Genomic DNA, 12181 nt, shown 5'->3' with positions numbered 1-12181 from the left:
AAAAACCTTATAACAGATAGGGTGAATTAGATTTGGAGGTGCCCGGTTATACAGACATACAAGATGATGCCCTTCAATAAATCCTAACATAGTGAAATACGTGGACAGATATCTTTAGAATAGAATCACACATACAGGGCAAGTACAGAGTGATCAAGTAAATGTGTTGATGTATAAGGTTGACCATAAAACATCTTCCACAGAGAGAGGACTTCCTACATCACATTATTATTCCAAGTTTTATTCTGTGATTTTGGCTGGAAATGGGTTTTCTCTGGGTAATTTGCTCCACTGCCCACTCTCACAGAAAGCTGTGGTTTTTGTCACCTACAGCATCTGCTGACTTCAACCAGGCTCCTGAGAGCTCATCATTTTAGAAAATTCATGTCATCTAACAAAAATGCCAAGTGGAGTAGCCTTCAATATTTAAGCTGTCATTCACCAATCTCCGGAGAGTTACATGCTTGAAACTCAATTAAGAATGAAGAGCTGAATCAACACTGGGAGAGTCTCTGCTGGTGATTGCCAAATTTCTAGACGTTTCGAACCTGATAGGCCAGAAAACAATCCCATCTGGGCAAATGGCTTATTTCAGCAATTGGGATTAAGCTGACAGAAGTTTTCCGTAATTTGTCTATTTCGTTAATAGCAGGGACATATTGTTAAATTAGTTAATGGGAAGGAAAAATGTTTAACAGTTAATGCGATCCTTTATGTGGTGCACCATCTGTGTATACTGTGCTGAATGTCCCTGGGTGTGGAGGAGAGGAAATCACACACACTTCCAACCTTGTCTTCTTTACTGTCATTATCTTGGAGAAGTATGATAAATAATCATATTTATCTTCTGGAGCATATACAGTTTTAATCAACCAGTTAAACAGGAAGACATTTTTCACAGACTTCGTAAGGCTCAAAAAACACATTATGTCCCCACAAGCAATGCGTTTCATGGGCAATGAGCACTAGAAACTTAGAATGGAGTACAAAGAAAAGGTTTTTGTCTTTTCATATGTGAATAAACCTATTCACAGAGATTTGAGTCAAGCATATTTGGGGACTAATCCTGAAATTCCAGAAGGAAACAAATCAGCTTTTTTAGACTATATTGTGCAAAGTGTGAGAGAAATTTCTGATCCTCCATGTCCAAAAATCATCAGTTTTATTTGGTTGAACACTTGTTTCTGTGAAAGAGGTGTTGCTGTTAATTTGAGCTTCAAGGGGACCGGTTCTGTTATTCATCAGCCTGACAACTGGGAATGCTGCTCTTCTTCCAGTCAGATGTGTTACTTGGATCATCAGCAGAGCAGGGATGAGATTGTTAACAATTAGCAATTATGAGCACAATTCTTGCCCTATGACTGGTAGCCCTCACTCCAGCTAACCACACGTGCATACATGTGGATGCACATATGCTTAGGGAGGGAGTGGGACAGGTTTGTACAGCCATTAGACAAAACATAACAGAGAAATATGTTTTCTTCTGCTTCACTTAATAACCAATGGCTAAGATACTAAGCTGTGATGGTAGTTTCAAAAGTCATGTGGTCTGACAGGCAGCAGGAATTTGAAACCTAGTCTTCTCAATCACAGGAAAGTTCCCCAGACCAAAACACTGTTATTGTATGTAGGGTTGAGGAACACACAGGAACACCATCTGCCTCATTGGCTCCTGCTGAAGCTGTTTCATTTAATGTAAAAAATACAACAGTTATTACACTGGAGAGAATGAGAGAAAACAACTGAGATGCTGATAATGACAATTTTGCAAACAACTTTGTGGAATAGGAAAGGGTAACATGCAAGAATAACTAATATGAACAGGGACAGTTTAACAGTGGAGAGGGACACCTGCATGGCCTGTGACCTAGGACAGCCACCTGGGACATGAAGGCCTATTTCAATTTTTATGCTTTTTGCTTTGCTCTTCATCTATATTTTTTCCTTACTAAAAAATAGAGTAAATAATTCAGAATGGGAACATTTACTTTCATGGCTCTGTAGATTCTTCCAGTACAGAAACATCTCCTATATTCTGCCCCCAAAAAGAAGCATTTTCACCGCAAGGCTGAACTTTTTTTAATCCTGTGCCACTGGACTTTACATTTGTCTCTTCTGTAAGGCCTCTGGAGTTCTTGCAAGCAATAGCAACTGATTAAACTCAGTTCCTGATTCCCAGCCTTCCCCTTGGGTGTTGGACTATGACTTTATATTGATAAAGTGTACTGGACAGGTTATTGTTCTCTACTCTGCTTGCCTACACAGCTTATTTATTATTTGGTATGACTTATCTCAAGAGCAGTGTGTAGATGATATGCAGAAAGGCTGGAATTCACTCATATATCTGAGTCTAGCTCATTGCTTTCATACTCCATTGTTTTACAGAGACATACACAGATCCGTATCAGTTCTTTATTACTTCTCATTCTCCTTTCGTTTAGATCCTTTTTTTCTTTAAAAAAAAAATGGAAAAAAAAAAAAGACGAGTGGTTTTAGATGTGTGGATTTTGGATGCTCACAGTGAGAGCTTTACTGATGATGGATAGCCAGACAATACAGCCCTTTAAAGGAGAAGGATTTTCAGATTGGGCACACAATTACTGTATTATGTAATACATCTATGTTCTCTGTGACCGTAGTGTGGCTCTAATAAAAAAAGCTATTTTTATGGGTCACAGGTTTAGTTTTATGTCATTTATGAGAACACTATGAAGTAAAGAAAATTTTCTGCAGGGATCCTGTTGAAAAATAAAAGCTCGCGTATCAGGGATGACTTACTCCATGCTGAACACTAATCTGATATTAAAGGACAACGCAGTCAAACCCAGTATTACCTGCAACCAATGCTTTTCAACGAATGTACTGGATTTCTGTTCCCAGTTCCTACAGGCATATGCAGAAGAATACATCAAAATTCTCAGTATTTAGATATTTAAGTGAAAAATAAAGTGCATCATAAGAATACACCACAAACTCTCTAAAAAATTAACCTGATTTTTTAGGCCAATTGCTACCGTATACTCACAAATGAGAAGTCACAACAGAAACACTTTGTTTGAGTTTAGCTGTTTTCCCTTCTTTGGTGTTAAGCAGCATTCTTCTCCTCCAAAACTTACTGCTCTGGGTCTTCACTGTCATTAAGAAAGATCAAAATCCTCACTGCACCAGCTTTCCCTGGCAGATAGAAGTTTGGAGAAGAGCTTTTGTGTCCATGTTGGAATCCTGTGGTTCTTGGCTGGCCTGACCTCAAACCAGCTGTAACATGGTGGGTTTTGCCAGGGTTTTCTTTCGGTTTTTGGGTTTCTTTAAAGCTGAAACTTTGAAGCTCAAAATCCTCAGAAGGAACAGAAAGAGAAACCTCATGCAAACAAATACCACTACCACTGATCTTTACGCAGCTTTGATCTCTTATATATCTATAGTGCCTTTCATCATGAAGAAGCCCAATAAGATTTATAAATTGCCTTCAAAGGGAAATATCTTATCCTCTGCACCACAATGTGCACACCACTGAAAACGAGTCTTCAGAGTAGAAAATGACCCATGGCATGATGTATATTAATAGGCAGTAGGGCGATAGTTAGCAAATACAGGAGAACACATTACTCGGTAGGATCCATAATATCGGAGAAAATACTTAGTAAAGGCCTCAGTTTCTAATGGCACATTTATCCAAACTGGAAAGAGGCATCTTTAAGGCATGCATGGAACTGTAAGGGCAGCCTGTCAGTCCTGGTCACTACGCACGGCCAGTTGGAGACCATTTGCATCCCTGGAAGCTGCTACCCTGTAAAGGATTCCAAGAGGAAAAGACAGAGGGTCCCAGCAGTGTCTGCACACATAAGCAGGCATGCGCAGATGCACTGCATGACACCTGAATCCTCAATTCACACTGGTGTGTGTGGGAGAGGACTGACCGGGCAGGCTGCTCCAGCCCTGTGCCCATCTCAGCCTCAGGTCTCCCCAGCTTCCCATGCAGCAACCACCCCAATGCTCCTTGACCCTTCAAGACCCTGCAAGGCAGACAGTACGTGTTAAGACAGACCCAGAGGTGAGCAGAGGAAAGAGTCTGATCACAGTGGCCAGAGCAGCCTTCTGTGAATCATTTCAAACTCTTGGGTGCAACAAACCCTCATGCTGGAGATGGCTCAGCAGGTGTTCAGTGCTCTCAGTTACGCCAACCTATCTTCAGGACAGGGGCTTCTGTATCTCCTTTAAACATGCACTGGCACCCCACAAGATTTCTGCACAGAAAATTTTAGAGGCACGTTTCTGTTCTCTCTCCGTATCTCTTGAAAATCCTGGCCTTAGTGAACCCAGCTGAAACAGCTCCCTCCTTTCCTTTAGCCAGGATCTTTGATTAACTGAGCCTTCGACTGTCTGAAAATTGCACGCACCCTTGAAGACTTTCAAGTAATTGCAGTCTCTACTGTGTTTCAAAGCTAAGGCTTAGGTTACTAAGCCATCTCCATAATGTCTGATCAATGAAGTGATCAATTAGGAATGGGAAAATGAGTTACGGTACAGCAAGTGGAATGGCTAATGATCTAACACAGAGAAGTCTTTTAATCCCCGGCTCCCATGACTGCACGCCAACCCGCTCCCCCACAAAGTTAGCAGGGTCCAGGAAAGTTGAAAATTACCATAAAAAAAGAGAACAAATGGATACCCGGTAAAAATCAATTAAAACTAGAGGCATTGTAAGGACCTGGAGTGGGCTCAGGAAAAGTTCCAAATGTTTGTTTAATGGATATATGAGATTGTTTGCCCTAGTAACTGTGTCTCTGTTTGATATGTATGAGGCTTTGAATATTTTATAACAGCGATGGCTGTGTTCACTTAAAGGCAGCTGCTTAAAAAAAAATTAAAATTCCGGAAAACACTTTGTCTTTCAACTCAGCATTATGTAATGTTTCAGGCTTGATACTCATTTTCTTTGAAGGCTTTTCCTACTGGTAACATCAGAAGTGTCACCCAGGAAAGATGCTTCATCTAAAAAAAAAAAACGTTGTTAGGTCTTTTTGGTTTTGTTTTCTTTCTTTTTTTTTTTTTTTTTTTTTATATTCCACTGACAGATAACGAGTGTTAATGCTTCATCTGAAACAAAAAATGATAGCTGAATTGGAAGAGTGCTAGAGAGGAGGGCACTGGGGAACACATTTGTGAGCCATCACACAAATTCTCAGAGAAACCCAGGCAGAAATTCAGAACATCATATCTTAATAGATCATAATGTACTCCAGAAAGAGTAGAGATAATGTATCCTAATGTATTCAATATTTGCCTTTGATGTAAGCTTAAGCATTATTCCATATGTTTTACTCCACCACTAAATTAATTTTGGTTGGAAACCATCACACATTAATTATCAAATATGACTAAGCTCCAGCTCACTTGTTTTCCTAGGTTATTTGATGTCTGCTGTGAGACGGTTACATTGCAGAATTTTGTTTATAATAGCTGTGGCTAACATGTTAACAGTGACTCTGCCAGATTTGCTAGCTGTCAGGCACAAATACAGCTCAGCTGTCCACGGAGGAGACTCTATAGGAAGGGAAAGACCTGAGCCTCATGCACGATGTCTTCTTTAAAACAAAACAGCATAAATCAAAATCTGTTTTTTCAGAGAAAGAATCAACCGATTTGGACCAAACGTTTTTTATATTGCACGGCGATTACTGCAAGCGAACACTTGAGTAAAGAAGGCAGAAGTTTAGTTTTTAAAGTGTTCTCGGTATTACAGACCGCTTCCTGACCTAATGCTTTGTTTTTGAACAGCTTTTATGTGAATTTTCAAGAACGTTTTCAATAATGGATGTGCCATAATTACAGCCTGTGTTTCTTATGAGAGGGGGTTTTACTATTCAGATCTTGTCATTTTAAGATCAAAAGATTTCTATTTCAGAACTGTCTTCCTTGCTGAGCTCTAGACAGACAGAATACTTCGTGAGTTGCCAGATCCTTAGCTGTTGTAAGCTCTGTTACAGTTAAACTGAAGACGTGTTCCTGAAAAATCCTTAATCACACAAATAGCTTATTGCAGTATTACCCACACCTCTTTAATAGAGAAGCCCACATTCCCTCTGAAAAAATCTAGGGACTGTCTTGTGTGAGTGATACTAGAGGGTTTTTCAGCTAAAGCCAACTATCAAAAAAAAAATTACTTAACGGTAGAATTTTAGTTTTTATCTATTTGCTTACTTAATCATGGATGTATGATTTTTTTGCAATGCTTCATCATGTCTCATTGATCGCCAGAGGTCCCCAAATTACATGGTAAGAATGCTTCTTTATAGTGAAAGAAACTGAGGGGAAAAAATTATGCTTCAGATTTTCTAAAGCTTTGTTGATTCATCATGATAAAGTAACACTCCTATCAAAAACTAAAGGTTCATAAATCTAGACCCTGCTGTATGAAAAACAATTCATCCTATCTGCCTCACCAGTCAGATGTGGAGAGCTTGCCCCTACTCACAGGCAGGGGAGGCAGTGCTCAGAGAGTGAGGAGGTCATATTCGCAGCTAGTATTTGGCTGTGCAAATTCAAGGTTAAATGACAAAAGCAGTCCGAGCACAATAATGGCAAAAATCACACAAACTGCAAAAGCTTCAGCCCAAATATTTCCAAGGGCAAAATCTCTCAAGGAAGATGATTTTGCTAATATGTGTCACTTCAAATGTTGTTAAGAAAACAGATTGCTTCCAAGTTTGACAGAATATAGGGTTTGGGTTAGAACAGAGATGTATTCGTTCTACCTATGACCTGTCTCTGGTGATGTGCCAACCTTGAACGATTTGCTTATTCGTATTGAAACTCCTGCTAGCTTCACTTGAGGCTTTACTGGGACATTAATTTAAGGGGATACTGCTGCAGGAAAAAGTAGCCCATAAGCCTCTTCTGCCTGCAGCCACATCCTTTGACATCCCCTCAGCTGAGCAAGCAGCATAGGTTGTGCAGCCGAGTGACAGTGCAAACCAGAAGTAGATTCAAGCCAAAAGAAAATTTCTCCCAGAAGGATTATTTCCCAGCTGCTCTGGTTCCCTGACCTAGTGCATCACAGTTCCTCAGCTTCTGCTGGCACAGTGCACAAGGTAAGGAAGGAATGGGGACTATTTATGAGCAACAATGAAATGGCAAGCAAACCATGATCTTGGTGGAGATAGATCTGGAGCCTTCGATTGTAAAAATCATGACCTTAATGAACAGGAAAATCCATTACAGTTCTGTGTGATTACTTTCACATTGAGCTAAATTCTATAGGCTTTACATTCTTTTTACCAAAACTTCTGCAGTCAGTGAAATCTCACCAGAAGACAAGCAAAGCTTGGTCCACTGATACACAAAGCTTCAGAAGAAGGGTGACTGACAAAGAAGAGGGAAAGACATGACAATGGCAGAGGTACAACAAATAGTCTTTAGAAAATCTTGAAAAATAAATACGACCAAAGTATTATGTAATGAACACTAGAATCTCATCTTGTAAGACAATGTTTGGAATTAACTTTAACTTTTTTTTTTTTTTTAAATTATCCTGCCGGCCATCTGTTATGATTATTCCACTTCACATTTAAAAAGCCTTCTCATCCTTAGCAGATGTTCGGTTTTTCTACATGTATGTTTTGTACTTCCTCTCAACTATACTAATGGGCTTTGTACTCTCAGAACTACAAGTTTGCTTATGTTGTCTCCACAGTGACTGTAACACCCTCTTAAAAGTTGAATAGAAAGCTCTTGATGACTCCTTACTTTTACAAAATGGTATTCAAACATTTTCACAAAACAGCCTTTGCAGTCATCCCTAGTGGGCAGGGGAGTCCCTATTCATTCTGAAATATGAAGATGAAAGCCTCAACTAGCTTTACGCTAACTTCTGGTTGCCACTGAAGAAATAGGTGTTCTGTTCACATGGTAAGGAAATATTTGAGCACAGGATATATATCTGATACTCCTTACACTTGGATGAAATTTTAATAGTTTTTCTGCTGTTTTGTGTTGTGTAACATAAATCAATGTGCATGATTAATGGTGAAAGAAGTAAGGGAAGTATCACAGAATGCCATTTTGCACCCTGCCAGTCCTTTGAACATAAAGGATGCATGCCTCCCATATGACAGGTAGAGGTATGAAAGGTCAAGCATTTTGTATGGCATATATTACAGTGTAACGGCTTCCTGACATTCAAAAGTTTTTTAAGTTTTCTAAAAGAGGCATGTACCTGTTTCCTCTAATATATCTGTTAGCATTTTCTCTTCTCCACCTCTAAATTAACTCCGATTTTATAAAATAATGGTACAGTTAGGGTGGGTGATAGAAGAAATAGAGGTAGAAATAGCAGAGGAAAGAAGAAATGGATGTTTGGAATGGGTGGAGAACATGGATTAAATGAAGACCCGAGTAAAATGGAACTCTTTAGAAAGGCAGCGGGTAAATGTGAGGGATGATTAGACTAAGGTCACTGTCTCTTCCTGAAGACCCATGGACATACTAAAAGGCAAGGTGTGCAGAGGTTGCTGTTTCATGCAACACTGCCTGGTCATAGACGTTATGTTCAAGAGCACAGCTACATGTGTGGCAGTCAGTTATTAGGCAACACTGCAGATTTCTGAAGAATACTGTGTCTTTGGAAGGAATATTCCAGGGGATAAATTTGAACCCAGCCCCAGAGGCATTACGTTCTTCCATCATTGCTGTCTAGCAATTTTCTTCAAAACAACTTGCTCCCAGCCATTTGCGTATTTTAGTTTCCTTATCTTTGCAGATGTATCCTTCTGCTTTCTCAAATAGACTTTGTTTCGATTTTCTCAATAGCTAAAATAGCACAGCCTAAAACAAGGCTGTCATGATGCAAGCTCCCCCTGCCCTCTCTACTTGTTGGAGGGTTTCAGCCTCCCCACTTATTTCTGGATCTGTTTTTATCCCTCCTGCCACCCCCAGCAGGGGCACAAGGGAGGTCTGCAACCTGTGCAGAGCTGGGCTGAACACTCTGAGAGAAGTGATGAGGAGAGCAATTTTAGCCATGAATATCCTAATGAAGCTCTTGTGCTGACCTTACACACTTCTGATTAAGCAAATATGCAAATGTAAAGCAGCTCAGAGCTGGATTAGCATTCAAAGATTTTTAAAAAGCTACAGTGGCTACACGCAGAGTGACCTTTAGGCCTGCTCCAATCTGCTAGAATGCAGATGAGGAAAAAGAAAGACATTATAAAGACAGACTCCATCTTTTTCGTATCTTGCAGCCACCATAAAATGGGCCACAGGAGGAAATGAATATCCGGACCAAGATTTTACAGCTGATTTGGCTACAGGGCAAGAGATTTTTCTGCATCGTACCTGGGGATGTCTCTTCCAGTATCATCCAAAACCAAAAAGTTAGCTCAACAGTTGGTTTGATCATAATCCTGCAGGTTTTGTTCTTTAAAAAATGAAAAAGAAAAGCTGGTAAATAAGGATCCAAATCTGGGTCCCAACAGTGCTACCAAGACTCAGGGTGGATCAGGAAATCCAGGGGAAGTAGGAGATGTATCTCAGAGTAACAGGAGAGTCATTGTAGGCAACTCTTAGGAATCTGTTTTTTCTATAAAGTGACTGTTAGGAGCAAAACCTTCAATTCCCATTAATTAGAAAAAACTTTTTAAATTAGGAGTTACTCCATTGGTACTGTCATGTGCTGTGGTGTATATATCACAATCCAATGGCCTGAGCTGTGGTTTTAAGACTCAATATCAAGATCCATAGATGCCTGAATCTCATCTTACTAAGAGGATGGAAAACTACAGTATGGAAAACCATGGGAAAGGAGAGGTTAAGAAATACTATGCTGGGTTTAAATGTTAGAACCATCTTTTTCTCAGGAAGCTTTCATGGCCATTTACAGTCAACTGCTCTCACTACAAATATACACCTTGTTTCAAGTGGAAGAAACCTCCTGGGTTCTCAAGACGCTGTGACTGCAAGGACCACATTATATTCTTCACTTCACGAATCAGGTATTTAGTTGTTGCTGTTCTCACTAAATCCACTGAAAGCCTGTTCCAGAATGGGCTTCCCTCATGACTGGGAATTATCTTCTAATTTGCAGGTTAAATGTATTCATAGCTACCTTTCACCCATTTGTTCTGAAATCTGACTTTGTCTAATTACTTCCCAAGGTCTATTCTATATCAATGTATTTATTTGCTTTTACTAAAACTACTGCTTGAAAAGATATTTTAACAAATAAAAATAATGAAGCAGGAGGATACTATAAGCTAGATGAGATCCTCTACTGGTATAAACTGATTTTACTTTAATGCTGATGTGTGTTTCCCGGGAATCTAAAATAAACTGTTAATGTGTTTGTTTTCAGGTTAGACATGAAAACAAATGTCTGTGCTAAAGGGCTATGAATATATCCATAGTAAACATATATGTAACTATGCTTTCAGGTAACATTTCTGCCATTTTTTCTCAGAACACATTAAAAAGAAAAAACAAACATTGAAAAAAAGAAGTTTTCCTATTCTGATTTTCTCTAATATTTTGTTTAAAACACTTTTCCACTCTTGATCACATTATATCCCTGTGTCTTAATGTAGCATGTCAATTACTGTTTATTTTTGCATCAATCAACTACATATTTCTAAATGTTGAAGGTATGGTGGAATTTATTTGTTTACCCACTGCATACTTGATGTTCCAGAATACATTTATGCAATTGGCAAGAAAGCATTATAATACATTGTTTTATTTTCTTGCTTTGGAGGTACAAAATAAGTATCAAAACTTACTGTGGCTCAAAATACTATAAAATGTTCACAATAACTTGTTCAAGTTACATCTAAAAGGCCGAAAATCTTCTTTTATGACTTAGGAGCAATTGCTCAAAGGTTTTCAATCTACTGATTCTTTGCACATGCTAGGCATTTTGGAAAGGTTCGAGTACTTATTTGCCAATACTTTAATAACTCAAAGGAAAGCAAAAACTTTGGCAAAGACGAGACCAAAAATATTCAAAACCAATAACATGAAGCTATAAGGGGAAGTACACATAATTCAGTTTCTAATGATGATAGAGCACATTTTTCCTGTGGTTCAATCCCCATCAGGTTTTATTTAAAACTCAAAGAATAAAAATTTCATGCCATTTTAAAATTACAGGCCTCATATGGGCTCTGAGGCAAACTCTGAAATAGTGCAGGCTGATTCAAAACCAGATCTGAGTTCTGCAAGAAAGCTGGCTGCTCTGTGCTTATCACAAAATACGAAACTGAATTTTGTACCTTTACATGTAATGACTCTTCATACAGTAAATATCTTACTTTATTTATGCCCTGTATGAGGAATGCATATTGCAGCAATGGGATAAATATGGCTTGATTGTGATATGAGCCCTTCTGCTTATGAAGTCTGCAAACCAGAATCAAACACTTCTTTGTGAAAACAGCCTACACTTTAAGAAAGAAAGAAAATCAACAGAGCCTTATGAGATATAATTGGGATCAATAGAAATTACTGTAATTCTGAGATATGTTCTATAGGTTTTAAAACCATCCTTTAGTATTCTGTACTAAAGGCATAATTATACATTTAATTATAGCAGATGGCACAAGAAACCTCTAAAAGTATCATTTGTTAATATATTCTACTGGGCTTATCCATCAAGGTAGTGCAAATTGGCATAAATTATTCTTTCTTTTGGCTCTTTGGCATGTTGATTGCATTGCGTTACGTTCTCTCCAGGCTCTGTTCTTTCTCTCTGAACTATGACTAAGAAGTCTTCTTGCTTAAACTTAGTTCAGGGACAGTGAAATCTTTGAATGCCAGAGCTAGAAATTCCAATGGTTGGTACAATGTTATATGCAAGTCCATTCAGCTCATTTTCCTCCTGAACTAGACAGTCAGCCTGGAAAGGGTAGGTTGCCAAGAAGACAGACTTAACAGAAAGAATGAAAATCAGAAGTGGAATTAGATCCAAGCAGGTCCTTCCCGCACAAGTAAAGAAAGATGCAGGAAAGCCAGCATTTGGATCAGCTGCTTCTGATGGCGTAGGGCTGAGATGAAGGTAAGAAGTTCTATATATAGGGTCACCACCATGTTGTGGTTCTTCTCGCAGGCACAGGGAAAGCTCCCTTGTGAGGACAAAACTCAGGTAGCCATCAAATTTAGGCTGAGGTTTTGAGAACGGTGTGGTATGCTTTAT

At 38.9% G+C, this 12181-nt stretch overlaps 1 long non-coding RNA gene across 1 annotated transcript in view; it reads left to right on the top strand.

Annotated features, from left to right (window-relative positions):
- Nucleotides 1–5078: 5078 nt before the first annotated feature.
- The window catches only part of LOC139827574 (uncharacterized), a 15712-nt gene continuing 8609 nt past the window's right edge, over nt 5079–12181 (top strand). Inside the window, exon 1 of the long non-coding RNA XR_011738362.1 lies at nt 5079–9989. This is a non-coding gene — a long non-coding RNA (uncharacterized lncRNA). The remainder of the gene's footprint in view (nt 9990–12181) is intronic.

This window comes from Patagioenas fasciata, chromosome 3 (genome assembly GCF_037038585.1).
Source record: "Patagioenas fasciata isolate bPatFas1 chromosome 3, bPatFas1.hap1, whole genome shotgun sequence".
NCBI classification, from domain to species: domain Eukaryota; kingdom Metazoa; phylum Chordata; class Aves; order Columbiformes; family Columbidae; genus Patagioenas; species Patagioenas fasciata.
The sequence above is the reverse complement of the archived record's forward strand: the minus strand, read 5'-3'. Positions and strand labels throughout refer to the sequence as shown.